This window comes from Sylvia atricapilla, chromosome 1 (genome assembly GCF_009819655.1).
Source record: "Sylvia atricapilla isolate bSylAtr1 chromosome 1, bSylAtr1.pri, whole genome shotgun sequence".
Classification (NCBI taxonomy): Eukaryota; Metazoa; Chordata; class Aves; order Passeriformes; family Sylviidae; genus Sylvia; species Sylvia atricapilla.
In genome coordinates this window covers 69,035,044-69,048,701 of record NC_089140.1, presented here as the reverse complement: position 1 = coordinate 69,048,701, position 13,658 = coordinate 69,035,044, and positions in this window count along the sequence as shown.

The window sequence follows — 13,658 nt, the reverse complement described above, 5'->3', positions numbered from 1 at the left end:
ATGATTCTCTGGAAAATGTTGTGTATCTTACATGCAGCCAGAGTGCAGAGTGTATGCCAGTTGTAACAGTAATCACTCATTTTCTGTTTTGACCTAGCCGAGAAATTACAGACTGGGAAAGGAGAAATTTGAATGTAACAATCTTTGCTGTTTCAAAGGTTTTCTTTCTCTTTTGCCCTTCTGGGAGCAGCATGTACTCTGTGAGTTTTTTCTCCACTTTTTCAGAACACATCCTATTTCATCTGCCCCTACTTTCCTAAGGCAGTTAATCTATTTGAGATACATAATTATATAATATCTCACTTTCTGCTACTCAAGCTGTGTCTCAAACATTCATGCAGATGCCAAAAGTGCAGCTGGTAAGGGTTAAACATTAGAAGATCAGTGAATTGCAGAAGAATTTCTCACTGCTTCCAGGTCAAGTATTCACAGGTTGGTTTGTTTTGAGCTGTGGCTTCTAGACTTGGATCATGTCAACATAGAGAGCAGGGTTGACACTGAGACATCCATTTTATAAATATTTACTTTTATATGTGTGTGTGAGTGCATGCGTGTGTGTGTGTGTGTGTGTGTGTGTGCAGGCTTGCGTGCCAATGTGTGTTCACTGAGCTCACATCCAATGTCCATCCTTAGTAGATGGATTCTTCTCACTCCCTGACTTGCCCACAAGACAAGCCCAGGGCACATATTTACTAGCAACAACACTTTGGAATGCATTTGTGGTGGTAGAGTGCATTTCGTGGTATCCTGCTTTAAACTTGTAATAGTACCACTATTTTTAACAACAGAGTAGCTGTATCACTCAGCTGTTGGCACAATGAACTGAAATAGAAAATAATGCTCTTTACAATTCAGTCTCCTCTGATACAATAAGTTACATTAAAAACATTTCCGCAGAGTTATTGTCTCCTTAGAAATTAAAATCAAACATTTGAAGGTTTTCATCCTTCCACTAGTTTTGCTTTCAAAAATGTGTGAGCTAAAAAAGGAAGCTGAGAAATTTTTTACAATGAGTAAAAAAGCAGTGCAAGGATTAAAGTGACATACAAAGGCATAGGCAATAAAAGGCAGTTACTTTCAAGCACACATGAAAAAAATCATAATTAAGATGAGGCTTAAAAGCACATGTTGGGATAATGTATATGGACACAACCACTGTGCAAAAGTATTTGTAACTTATGCTTCTTTGAAGCAATCATGTTTCTGAAACCCAAACAAATCACTTAGAAATGTCACAAACGTTTGTCATGGTCAGGGCATTCTCAAGTTCATCGTACTTCTTGGATCAGACTGTAATTTTCTCTTATTTATGTACTGCAAATTTATTCTATTGCTCTTTATATTGATAGCTATATTCTAAATTTGAACTACAGGGCCTTAACAAGATAGTAAAGCCAACATGTGATCTTCCATGTTTGGCAATGGCACAACTCTTTCTAGCATGAATACTGCCAATTCTTTTGAACATTTCTGTATACAACATTTTATTGTTAATACTTTCTATAGACCTCAGCTGTCTTTGGATGAAGCCATGGCTTGCATGTAACTGACTTTCCAAACCTTATGAAAAGTCCATGGATATTAAATTTATCTATTCATCTGTGGTATAATTCATCGATCTTTTGTACACATTTTCCCCTTGGCTTTTAATTGGAGTTATTTTCCATTTCTTTCCACTTCATCTGTGACAGTCAGACCACAAGGTGCTTGCCAGTAGGAAGCTGAGAGCAGCCTCCAACACAGTTTTTACCTCATGGATGAAAATGAGGAAGGTTTCTCTTTCTGTGTTAGCATTTATTGGGCTTTGTACCACCCACACTGTAAAGGTGATTGACTCTGATTCTCCGACTCATCACCTAATTCATCCAGCAGCCATTCACTGTTTTATATATGACACAACAATAAAATTTTCTTCTTGATTATGGTACCCTAATCTAAATCAACCAACTATCATTAATAATGGCCACAAGCACTTAAACCTATCCAAACCACAAAAATATCATTCTTCACTGTGATTTAAAAAGTTATTAATCTGGTGTAATTATGTGAAACTGGCAGACTATTTAAGATAGAGCCAGCTTCACCTGAATTACTGGAGTTAAAACCTTTTCCTCCAGGGAAATGTGACCTACAGAAATGTTTCACATTATCCCAGGCAAAAGAACCATGCTGAAAAGATTAGAAACCCTCTCATGCTCACATGCACACATATGCTTGCGTGCACGCACACTCTCCCACCCCTAGCAGTGCTGTGGGTAGCAGAAGGAGCAGTGCCCTTTCATAGACTCCTGCCTTCTGCTCAAAGGAAATGCAGCAGACATTTAAATATTTCCAAACCAAACAAGACATCCTGAAGGATTCTCCTCCTGTGGCCTCATTATCTGCTTACATCTGTGTTTTTAAAATCAAAAGAAAGGCTGAAGCAGTCAGAGACACCCTTGACAGGAGCAGAAAGGGGAAATGGAAAAGCAGTGAGAAAAAGTTTAAGACCTTCACTCACTTTCTGAGGACACCAGCTTTAAAATATGGTGGTTGTAAAGTAAAATCATCATTGAGAAAGGCATCTTTCTTTTCCAAGGCTTCACATCTAAATGTTTAGAATTAAAATGTATAGGAAGGCTGATCTTGCAAAAACAGTGATGACCCCTTTGTAAGTACCTGATCATTCTTGTAGAGTTTAGGGGACGATTCTTCCCTAAAGCTCCACATTTGCATTTGCTTTCTCACAGGAAGATCTGAGGCAGCAACTCTTCTGCCTGCATGACCCTGGGGCCCCAGCAGGACCTAAGGCTGACGTGATGAGCAATCTGCTGACATGAGCAATAGGCTGATGCAGACAAGACCTTTTTCAGTGAGTGCCAAATGTCATCAAAGCCCTGTCCAAACCTGAGGAGGACCTTCTAAAGGGTGCTCCCCACATTACCTACCTTCACAGTGTCACCTCCTGTACCTAATCCTCCCTGGATTTTTTGCTTCAGTTTTGGACATCTTCACATCAAATAAATATAGATATACAGCTTTCTCCATTCTCTCTGATGGTCTTGTGCACCAACTAAAATTGAAAGGTGCTCACAAAAAAATTCCCAATTTTAGCGTATGGGGAAGGAACTGCAAGAGTGTTCGAGCACCTCATACTTACTGCCTGTAAACATTCAGTTTTGAGGGGGAAAAAAGAGTAATCAGGGAGGAATTTGGCTTCAAAATCTGGCATGATACTGTGTGGTCAGGCTGCATTCTCCAAAGCCAGCTGAGTAGCCCTGGAGGGAGGGACTGTGCCTTCTGCTGCGAAATGTCTGGTGAGCATCTCCAGAGTGTTTGCTTCAAAGACGTTTGCTCCAAAGATGTTTGCTTCAAAGATGTTTGCTCCAAAGATGTCATCTCACCTGTAAAACAGGTCAGCCACGACCTCTGTGCTGGGCCAGCTGCAGTCACAGAGCCACCACCAGGGTCAGCCCGGGAAAGGGCTGAGGGTTGAGTGTGTGAGCCAGTCCAATTCCTTTCCACCACTGCTGGGGAGCTGTAATTTTGGGACTGGGTACAGGTCTCGCAGAGAAAGGGAACAGGGGACAGAAATAAGAGAAGGATTTCAAATTTACTGCAAGTGAAGTAGAGAAAGAAAGAGAACAATCCTGAGGCAAAAGATGAGAAATGAGAAAATGAGGAAAAGAATGTTCCTTGTTTCAGACATGCTCCTCCCATTAAATACATGCTATTTTTTTCACTTTGAGAATGTCAACCTGTAAATATGTTTTTTTAATATCTGAACATAAAAAAGCATCTCTACTTGGCAGGTTGTACTACAACTGAGTGCTGTACAAGCTGGACCAACCTTGGTGTTGCTTTTTGTTATGGATAACCTCCTGCCTTGCATCTGATTTATCCTGCTGCAGAGGCTGTTTCAGGCATGTTTCAAGAGCAAGCTGAGGTAAGGGCAGAGACAGAGCTAAGGGAAAGGGCATGCAAGTGGCCATGGGCACAAAGACTCTGCTCCCCTGGGCTGATGGAAGCATAGATGAAATATGTTGGCCTAATCAAACAAAAAGCACACAAGAAGTTAGCCCAGGGGCAAAAACTGGCTCCTTGCTTCAACACTGCTTGCCTTTGCCCTGCTGCTGTCCCCTGTCTCCACTATCAGCAGTCATGCTGAATTCAAACCTTCTGCAAACTGGGTGTCTCAAGACATTGTGCATCCCAAAAGCCCTGGGAGTGATGAGTGACAAACAGACTCCAATTTTAGGCATCAGGTCTACTGTTGTCTTGCTGAAGTGGCACATGGCTTCCCTAGTAAAGGCATCTTGGGCTCCCCAGATGAAAGCTGAGGTTTGTCCTGAGACACAGCACACAGTGTCCCATGCCAAACCATCCCGCTTTGCCAATGCTCTTGTTGCCATGACACAAATCCTAATGGGAATCTGTCACACTTGAGTCTCTTGTTGACTGGGAAGCAGTTTCTGAATACTGGCTGTCCAAAGGCTACAGTTGAGCATTTTTACAGCCTCAAACTAAACACTACATCTTTTCTACTCGGAGAGTTGCCATCACTGAAGTCCAGGATCTACTGGTTTGCTGACATTTACATGAAAATTTATGGCTGCAATAAATTATGCTTCAGATTTTCCTTATTTGGAATAATTTTGGAGTATCTTTTCTCCACATATTTTTGGCAATGTAACAGACTACTTTTTAAAGGACCAGGAAAATGTTAATATTACCTCCACTGCATAAAGAGCTTGGATATAAAGCTTTCCAAGAAAGGAGTTTTTGGACAATGCAATGTTATTTATTTACTTAAGCCATTTTATAATAATCCGGCAGTGTGAGCCAATGGTGAGGTCTCGAGCAACTTGGATTCTTTAATTTTTTTAGTGTCTGTGCACAGGATGTGCTTAGTTCACTGATAAGACAAAAATAAGGTTTTTCTGAAGGAGAAAATCTATATTCTTTCTCAGTGACTTTATCTCTGCAGACAGACTACAGGTATAAGGGAAACAGGAATAGTGAGACGGTCATGACAGCTAAAGCTCGTGTTGGAAGGAATCTGAAAACCTTGTCCATATGCAAGCTAAATGCATTTTCATGTGGCAGCAAAAACATTTTTACTGGGAGATACCATATATTGAGATCTTCATGTCCCTCTGAGCACAGAAACCATGTGTGCTTCACTAAGGATCTGATATGCTTGTAGTAACCTAGATATGTCTTGGAGAGAGGGGAATAAAGCCTCCAAAGGGTTGAGCAGCAAATGATTTATCCAGGATAAACAAAAGGTCGTTTTCATCTCCATGCAGATTTGTCTTTTCCCCATCCCCACATGCATCTCCACTGTATGCATTTCTGTGCTTCTTTCCCTGGACTGAGTTTTCAGGGACAGGCAGCTGTTCCTCTCCTGCAGTGTACCAAACAGGAAAGACTTCCTCTCCTGCAGGTTGGCCACCTTAGCTTCCCTCTTTCATTTGAAAAGGCCTTCCCAGCATCATCATTTTATTCGCTCCTTCTAGCCTCCTCAATTTCCCTCTGTCCTACCCTTCCATAATGCTTCCCTTTCTTTGGGTTTCCCATTCTCTTTCTCCATCAGAATGACCCTTCTGTCTTTTTCTTTATTTATACCTGTTTCCCAGCCCTAACCCCATACATGTTTCCCCATCCATAGGTAAAAAGTCTTCCTTTGTAGGCCAGCTTTTTGTCAAGCCATCCTCCTCGTGTAGTCATGCCTTTGGGCTCCCCTGTTTTCCAGACACATTATTGGTGATACATCTCCTCAGTGGTACCTCTCAGGACCAAGAGGATGTCATGCTTTCCCCACACCTATCTCCCAGGCAATTTGGGGTCTGTAAAATGCAGAACCACAAATGAAAAAGGAAAAAACCCTGTCAGCTGTGAAAGGCTTGTTCACATCAGCTCCAAATTATCCCACAGCTCCAAATTATGATGAGAGCCAGTATGCATCTGCCAATATCAACATGGCCCCTCCATGGCCAATGTGCCTGCTGCCATCCCATGCCTCAGAAGCCCTCTCCTTGGGCACCCCTTCTTCCCTGTATCTCCCTCATTTCAGACAGGGACCATCCCTTTCTGACTAGATCTCTGTTTGCTAATCCCCTTGTCTCCTCATTTTGCTGAGCTGGTTTGGAGGCTGGCTGGAAGTTCCCCACTCTTGAGAGCTCTGTAACCAGACAATGCATCCAGTGACGCAGTTTGGCCTTTTCAAAATAAAATAGGGTTTAAAAATCAACAGGAACACATTGCTCTGATAACTGGGTTAGAATAACAAAAGAAGTCCTGCACGCGTGAATATGACTTAAGCTTCATTCTTCCCCCCCAAATTTTGGGCAAGTTCCATGTCACCTTGGCACCTCCACTCCAGGCTGGGAGAGGCAGGACACAGCTCTCTGTCTCTCTGTCGGAAATGGTATTAGACTGGAATGTCTGTCAGTGTTGGGGCTGGATGGGGCTGGGGAGGTGCCAGCTCACGGGCCAAACAGGCCAGTGCTGGGATAATCAGCTGCTTCCCAATGCCCTGGGCATTGCTCACTATTTCTAGGGGAACCTTAGAACCCCCCTTATTTAATTTCCTGCGCAATTCCTCCTACCCACCTCCTTTGTTTTTCGCTGTTGAGAAACCAACACCAAGGAAAGCCACAGTGACATATGTCATGACACAATTTTCATTTTTTATTTTCTATGGGTTCTTCATTTTTGCTGGTTTTCTTTGTCATTCTCAACTCTTCTCACTGGATTCTCCGGATCACTGTTACTGCATTAGCATGTGCATTCAGTAGCAAACCACTGGTATCTGCTAGTATTTAGTGTTTGGACAAGGTGATCTAACAAATTACATTGTTATCGAAAATACTAGTTTATTACATTTATAATATATCTGATCGGATTGTAAATCTCTCAAAACATTTTTAGCAGGTTTTCTTTCAGTTAGGCTAAGTCTGCCCAAGTAGTCAGACCAAATTAACAAATCTTTTGCTTGCTTTCTTAGTTTGCACTGGTGTGACTAAGATGAGAAGTTTAATCCATGGGCCTGAAAAGCCCTGCAGGTACTCTGGGAATTGATCATTCAATTGCATCTATATGTTGCCAGCCTGATTTTTGTATTAAAAAAAAAAAATCCAACTAAACAAATAAAAACACCAAACCAAAATTCCAGCATTCTACATCCTTCCGTTAAAGAACTTTGCTAAAATCTTGGTTGAGTGTTTAGTAAAGAAATTAAGGCTGTCACACAATGACAAGCCATGAACTGAAAGCTGTCTAAAAAATTTGAGGCAATAAACATGAAAAAAAAGCAAATTTTTGTCTCTGGAAAAATGTTGGCACGGAAGTGCCAAGGTCTAGTGTTGTTTAACAAATATATTGGCAGTCTAGAGAGGATAATGGGAGTAAAGAAGTGAAATTGATGAAGTTATTTGTTTTAGTCAAAGCCCAGTGCTTCACTGGAGGCAGCATGTCATTGAGACTTCAGCAAAGCAGGCAAAGGCCCAATACAATGGCAGATAGAGATAAATTGTTGCACATAGAAAATAAGATACAGCAGAGGGAAAGACAAAATATTCCTGAGATGGGGAGCACTTGATATGAGCTCTGAAAAAAGACTTGGGTCTTACTGAAGGCAGCTTGACAGAAACTTCTGTTTCCTGTGGAGAGTGGTGGGGACTACACAGTGTCACACTAGAAGCCAGCAGTGCAATTTTGTCTGTTACTTGTTGTTCAGCGTTTGGCATCTTGGCCAGGATTCATCTCCCTTAACCACAGAGCAGACATCTTCACCTGAGCCTGTCATCTGAGCTCTTTTACAGCTGATGGAGAGAAGTATGCATCCAGAAGTTGAGACATGTTCTTCTAAAAAAGCTATCTCCAAGAAATCCCATCAGTCTTCCTCAGATCCGTATTTTGACTTTTTCAGTAAAAGGAGTTTTGTCAACTAGTGTTAATATGTATGCTATAGAAAAGTCCAGTCTCCTGTCCAAGCAGTTTTCTTTTTCTGTGATGTGGGAATTAAAGATATCACAAGTTAGGGGCTTCATATATTGAAGGTGGTGCTGAGCTGGCTCAGGAAGGGGACAAGGGCAGTTGTGGTAAAATCACTTAAAAATAATAAAAACCTAATTAGGATTAATCAAGAGCTTCTGTCTTGGCATTACAGACAAAACAAACACAGACAAAAAGCACAGAAATGAATGTGTCTTTAAAATACTAACTAGCAGCCTCTGATACACCCCAGCACAGGGTGCTAGAGAGGCCAAGAGCTGAGTTCAAAGGAGTACAAATCTCACCCTAAGAGGCATTGGTGTGGTTACATATTTGCCTGCTGCAAAATTTCTTGCATCTCCTGAAGCACCTGGGGTGGAACAGGCTGAGCAGGTTGAAAAAATATCTACGTGCAGAATTCACCTATGGGCTAGGAAAAGAAATCAATGCTGAGTTCAGTCGGAAGTTCTTAGACTGCCAAGTGGATATCTTGGGAAATGAATGCCCTGGCAAAATTATGCGTGATGACTATCTTTTCAAAACAAGGAAGAACATTCAGGATGTAGATCACACCCTCCAGAGACACTTCACCACGAGCAAGCAGGAGATGTTAGAATGTTAATGCTCTTTTTAAAGCCCACCAATTTTCTGTTCCCCTTTCAAATACAAGTTCCTAGAGCACATGGGCTTTGAGACTGGACTGATGACGAACTTGCTACATTTTCTTAATTACATGAGTCCACCTTAAAGAACATGAAAGCATGTGCACTTCATGGACAGATTTTTTTTTTATAGGCTTCTACCTACTGCCTGTATCTGTAAGGACATGAGAGAGTTGTCGGTTCTCTCTGGTGGAAAAAAGTGACCTTGTGAATGACAGCTGTGGGGGGCAAGAGACAAATTTATTAACATCTCCACAAAGCAGACTATGCAGAACATATGCTGTAAGTGAGGGCTTTCCCAGCTCTGGGGGGTCCTCTGTCTGCTCTCCCTGCGCCCAACTGCCTCCTAACGTGCTGAGCTTGGAGCTTTTGCTAGCTGCATGTCTCTTCTTCTGTTTTTATTTTACTCTGCATTCAAAGGACTAAATAGTGAGAAAGGACTCTGGCTGCTTCAGACAGCATACAGGAAATGAACAAGCTGAATAGCATGTTTGCCAGCACGTGGATCTTTTTGGCATACTTAGACCCTATCTGGACTATGGATTTGTCTCATTTTTAGCCATTACTATCCAACCATCAAAGGCTTTTCCATATAGAAGGAGCGCCATGTTTTGTTGTGGTTCATGCTTCCTGAATAATTAATATGTCCTGAAATGCCCCTGGATGGGATGGTCTGTTTCATACGACCATCTGTTTTCTGTTTCTCACCCTTGGAGTGTGGCTCCTGCCTGGAGACCCTCGGGGTACTTAAAGCGGGGTACTTAAAGCCAGAAACAACTATGGGCAGGTGGAAACTACTCAGATGTCTGTATTTCTGTACTTCTCTTATATATATCCCTGAGGAGGCAGCCAACCCAACCAGTGGTGGTTGAAAAGGAGGACAGAGCTCTCCTGGAACAGACAAACATCAGCTGCTTACAGTAGATGCTCTTCTACTCAATGAGAACATGGAATTTTGATTACATTTCCCTCCAAATCTGAGGGATGGGACTAAGAAGGATCTAACCAAATACAGTACTGGCTGGTAGAAGACCTACCCCACTTTTGCTGGACTAAATCCCATATTTGTCTTTTTCCTGTCTTCAGAGTGTCTGATATGCTGAGTTGCTATGAATCTGCCCTCATCTGCTCTGGCTATTTTCTCTCCTGACCCCTTTCCTCAGAAACTAAGTTAGAGGAAAATTCCTTTTGCAGGTGGGAACTTAGAGACTCAGACTTCAGAATCAGCAGGCTACAGTAAAAAAAAAAAAAAAAAAAAAAAAAAAAAAAAAAAAAAAAAAAAAAAAAAAAAAAGTTTGGGGAATCCTCGTTCTTCTTTTCAGATTTGGGAAACAAGTGCATGTGGATGCCTTTTCTTTTACTAAGGGGTATCATTAAACCCTGATCCTGTAGTAGGACTGCAATGCAACAATAAGGAGGAAATAAGTGGAGAAAAGTAGAGGAAATGTCAAGGGCTTGCAGAGGTCTGCATATCTGGTATTATAATATTAGAATAGAAATAGTAGTGTATGAATCACTCTCAATCATTCCTTGCCCCCATGGTTTTGGTAGCAAAGGCCATTGTCTGAAGTAGTATGGAAGCAAGGTTTGTGTCCTAGGATTGAAATAAAGCTCATTTGGCAGACACAGAAATCTTCTGGGGTAATCAACAGGCATGGAAAGGTGAAAAGAGACAGCACAAGATTAGACTCCTGCTGCTGTCATCACCTTCCTGGATATTCATCTCTGTTACCATCACAAACACGCTGACATCAAGCACATAAAGTGCTCCAGCAGAGACCCATCCTTGTCCTCTTTACGGTCTTGCTGAAGGCAAGCACAGAGCTGTGGTCCTTTCCTCTCTTGGGTGCTAGATCACGTTCCACTCTCTGGGGGCTGCAGTGGGCTGCAATGTTCCAGCTGCACTTCCCAGGATGTTGGCAGGGCTGAGCATGTGCCATCCTTGAGAAAGTCTGAAAGGGCACATATCCAGGGATAAAGCGGTCTTCTGAAATTCAGACTGTTGGTTAATTTCCATGGAAGAAACGATGCTTTTAGAAGATAAATTTGAAGAACTACCATCTCTGCATGTCTCCCCATACTGCCTACTGCTGAAAGTTTGAGCAAGGCTGGACTGCTTCACATGTGCCTGTGTCCAAGACAGGCTTCACCAAACAGTTTCTACTGCTTTATTGACAGAGCCTCTGAGCCTGCTGAGCGACTTGGCTGAGTCCTGCACTCTGGTTATGCTTGTTCAGACTATGTTGGACACCTTCAATGGGTAGTCAAGCCAGAATCCTCCTGCCCCCTGCTCCTCTGCTGCCCTGGAACAAGCTTATGTTTGTTTGCTGGAGATCACTTATCTTGAGCTATTGCTTTTTTCCTGTCCACTCCTCTTTGCTGCCTCACACTAAGCAAAACCAAAATGCTGATGTATTGAAGTGTTCCCACTTCCCACTTCCCAGTTCAGCTTTGTTTTGCTGCAGAAAGGACAAGGGGGTACACTGCAATGAAAGCAGGATTTAGTGCATGATATGAGGAGTAGAACTTGACATCTATTTTTAAGGAGACTGATAATTCTGCCTTTCATTATGACATACTGGGTCTTCCCATTGTGGCTGTAGATGTTACTCCCATTCTTGAACCCTTTTTTATCAGTGATTACCCCAACTTGATAACATTCACATCATTCCTTGGAATCTTCACCCTCTCTATTTTGGCTCTGCCTGTAAAGTCACCTGGAATCAAAGTACACTCCTTCAATGCTTTTCTAATGCTCCTTTTTCCTCTTTCTGGTGGACAACTCTGCTTTACCTTCATTAATCACCAAGAGACCATCTGGCATTAAGAGACCACATACCAAAAGACTAGTAGAAGAACCCAGAAACATTTCTGTGTTCTGCAGTTTTAATTTATCTTTAATTTGGGTCTGTTGAAGGCTCTTTATTCCTTTTTCAAAGAAGAGTGAACCTTCTTGCTGACTCTAATCTTCCCTACATCTTGTCCCTCCCATTTGTTCATATTCTCTCCAGCACAAAGGATGGGAAGCACCTTCCCGTAAGCAAATAATTTTCTCTAAACAACCAGAAAATGGTCTGCAAACCACCAGTGGTCAACAAATCTCCAGCAAGGAAACATCTAGATTAAAACAAACAAACACACAAACAAACAAACCCAAAAGCCCCAACTCGAAACCCCTTGAATTCAAGAAGGCCCAAGCCTGATTTTAAGGTCTTGATTCCACAAATAAGATTGTCCAGAAACTGATTGTATTGATCACGCTTTAGATTCAGTATCTAACATTCAGTTATTTCATAGGGAAAAGCTGCAGCCCTTTAACACAAGGACTCCTCGTCACAGACACTGCCTTGTTTAGTTTCTATCAGCTTTGGGGAGCTGATACCACTTTAAAGTTGGTCGTATTGGTGCAGCTTGCAGCTGTACATGTCTAAACAAGGGATTATAGTAATGGAGTGTCCATAAACACCAGTTATGCAGTTTGAACTAAATCACACTTTTCATCATATCAGAAAATTGCTGTGCATGAGACACCATCTCAAAGAATAATCTTAAACTAGTTAGAGAGATTTTTCATCAAGTAAAATGTGTTTGGTATATGTTAATCGGGACAGGTATAAACCAATCCAAAGAGGATCTCTGAAAATGAGATAAGATTGTGTACATAAGGGATTTCAGTAGCTCAACTAAATCAGTTATAAAACTTCTAATTTAAACTAATGCTACCTATATTTGGACAGTAAGAATTAATGGGCTGCAACTCTACTGCAAGGAAAATGTTACCAGTGGGGATCCAGTCCAAGAAATCCTGTTCCTCAAAAGCAGCCCAGTCTCTTTGAATTACCCTAAAAACGTCAAATTACCTGTGAACTCAGTGGTACTTTGCACACCACCATAAATTCATTTTGCAATGCTTAAAGTAATCGGTGCAATGCAGTTAGCATTTCTCCATAATCTCCTAAATAAATCTAAGTCCGCTGTTAAAATATCTCTCATTTCCAGCTGCAGTTTGGTAGCGGTGTCTCAACATATTTTAAAACCTCCTCCTCCTCCCTGCATATTTCTTTTTAGAAAAGACCAGTGGAGAAGCCAATAGATTTCTATAAATCACTGCTGGATGAAAACAAGCATAAAAAGGAGACTTGAAGTTGTTTAATATTACAGATGTTTTGGAGCTCTATTCAGTAGTTGGCAAGTCACATGAAGCTGCTCTGAATTCTTTATAATCTAGACACAAAGATCATTGAACTCTGAAAGAACCTCTGGGCATTTATTCAAAAATATGTTGGCTTCTATTTACCTCTTTCTTCATTTATATCTATCAAATGGCTCAATATATAAATAAAGCCCGGGTGTTCTTATTAGCTAAGGCAGTATTTCATGCAGATTAATGCCAGCAGGTTTTGTAGAATACATCTCTATTCAAAGCTGGAGTATGTTTTGAATTAATTTTCATCCTGTATATGAATCAGGTATATACTACTCCTTTTCTTATACAGACCTCAGCTGCAGCACATAGGAGAAACCTGTAGTGTTTAATTCTAGTCCCATCATCCTTCTTCAGCAAAGCACTTTTAACTCTAAGCATCTGCATAATCCCATTGACTTTAATGGGAGTACTCATGTGCTCAGGTATATTAAAATTATAATTGAAAACAGCACCTTGCTTTCTCGGGGCCTAAGTGACATACCTAGCATTTTATTGAACAGTCTTATTTAAATATTACCTCATGTATATGTTATGAGCAAATCTTTCTAGTTCAATAAAATCAGGCTTATTGTTATTGAGTTAAAAAAAAAAATCTTTACTTTTCTTTGCCTCCAAAGCAGGCTACAACTCTCACACTAAACTGAAAATTTTGTGTTGGCTAAAGGTATTTTGCCAGCTGAGCCAAAACACAGCAAGATGTTCATCAGCTGTGCGTCTTAATAGAATAATGGGCAAGAAGATTTAATGGGATTGATAAACTTATTGTTTTAAAAGATGCTTTGGTCCACTACCAGATAAAAATTCAACATCCC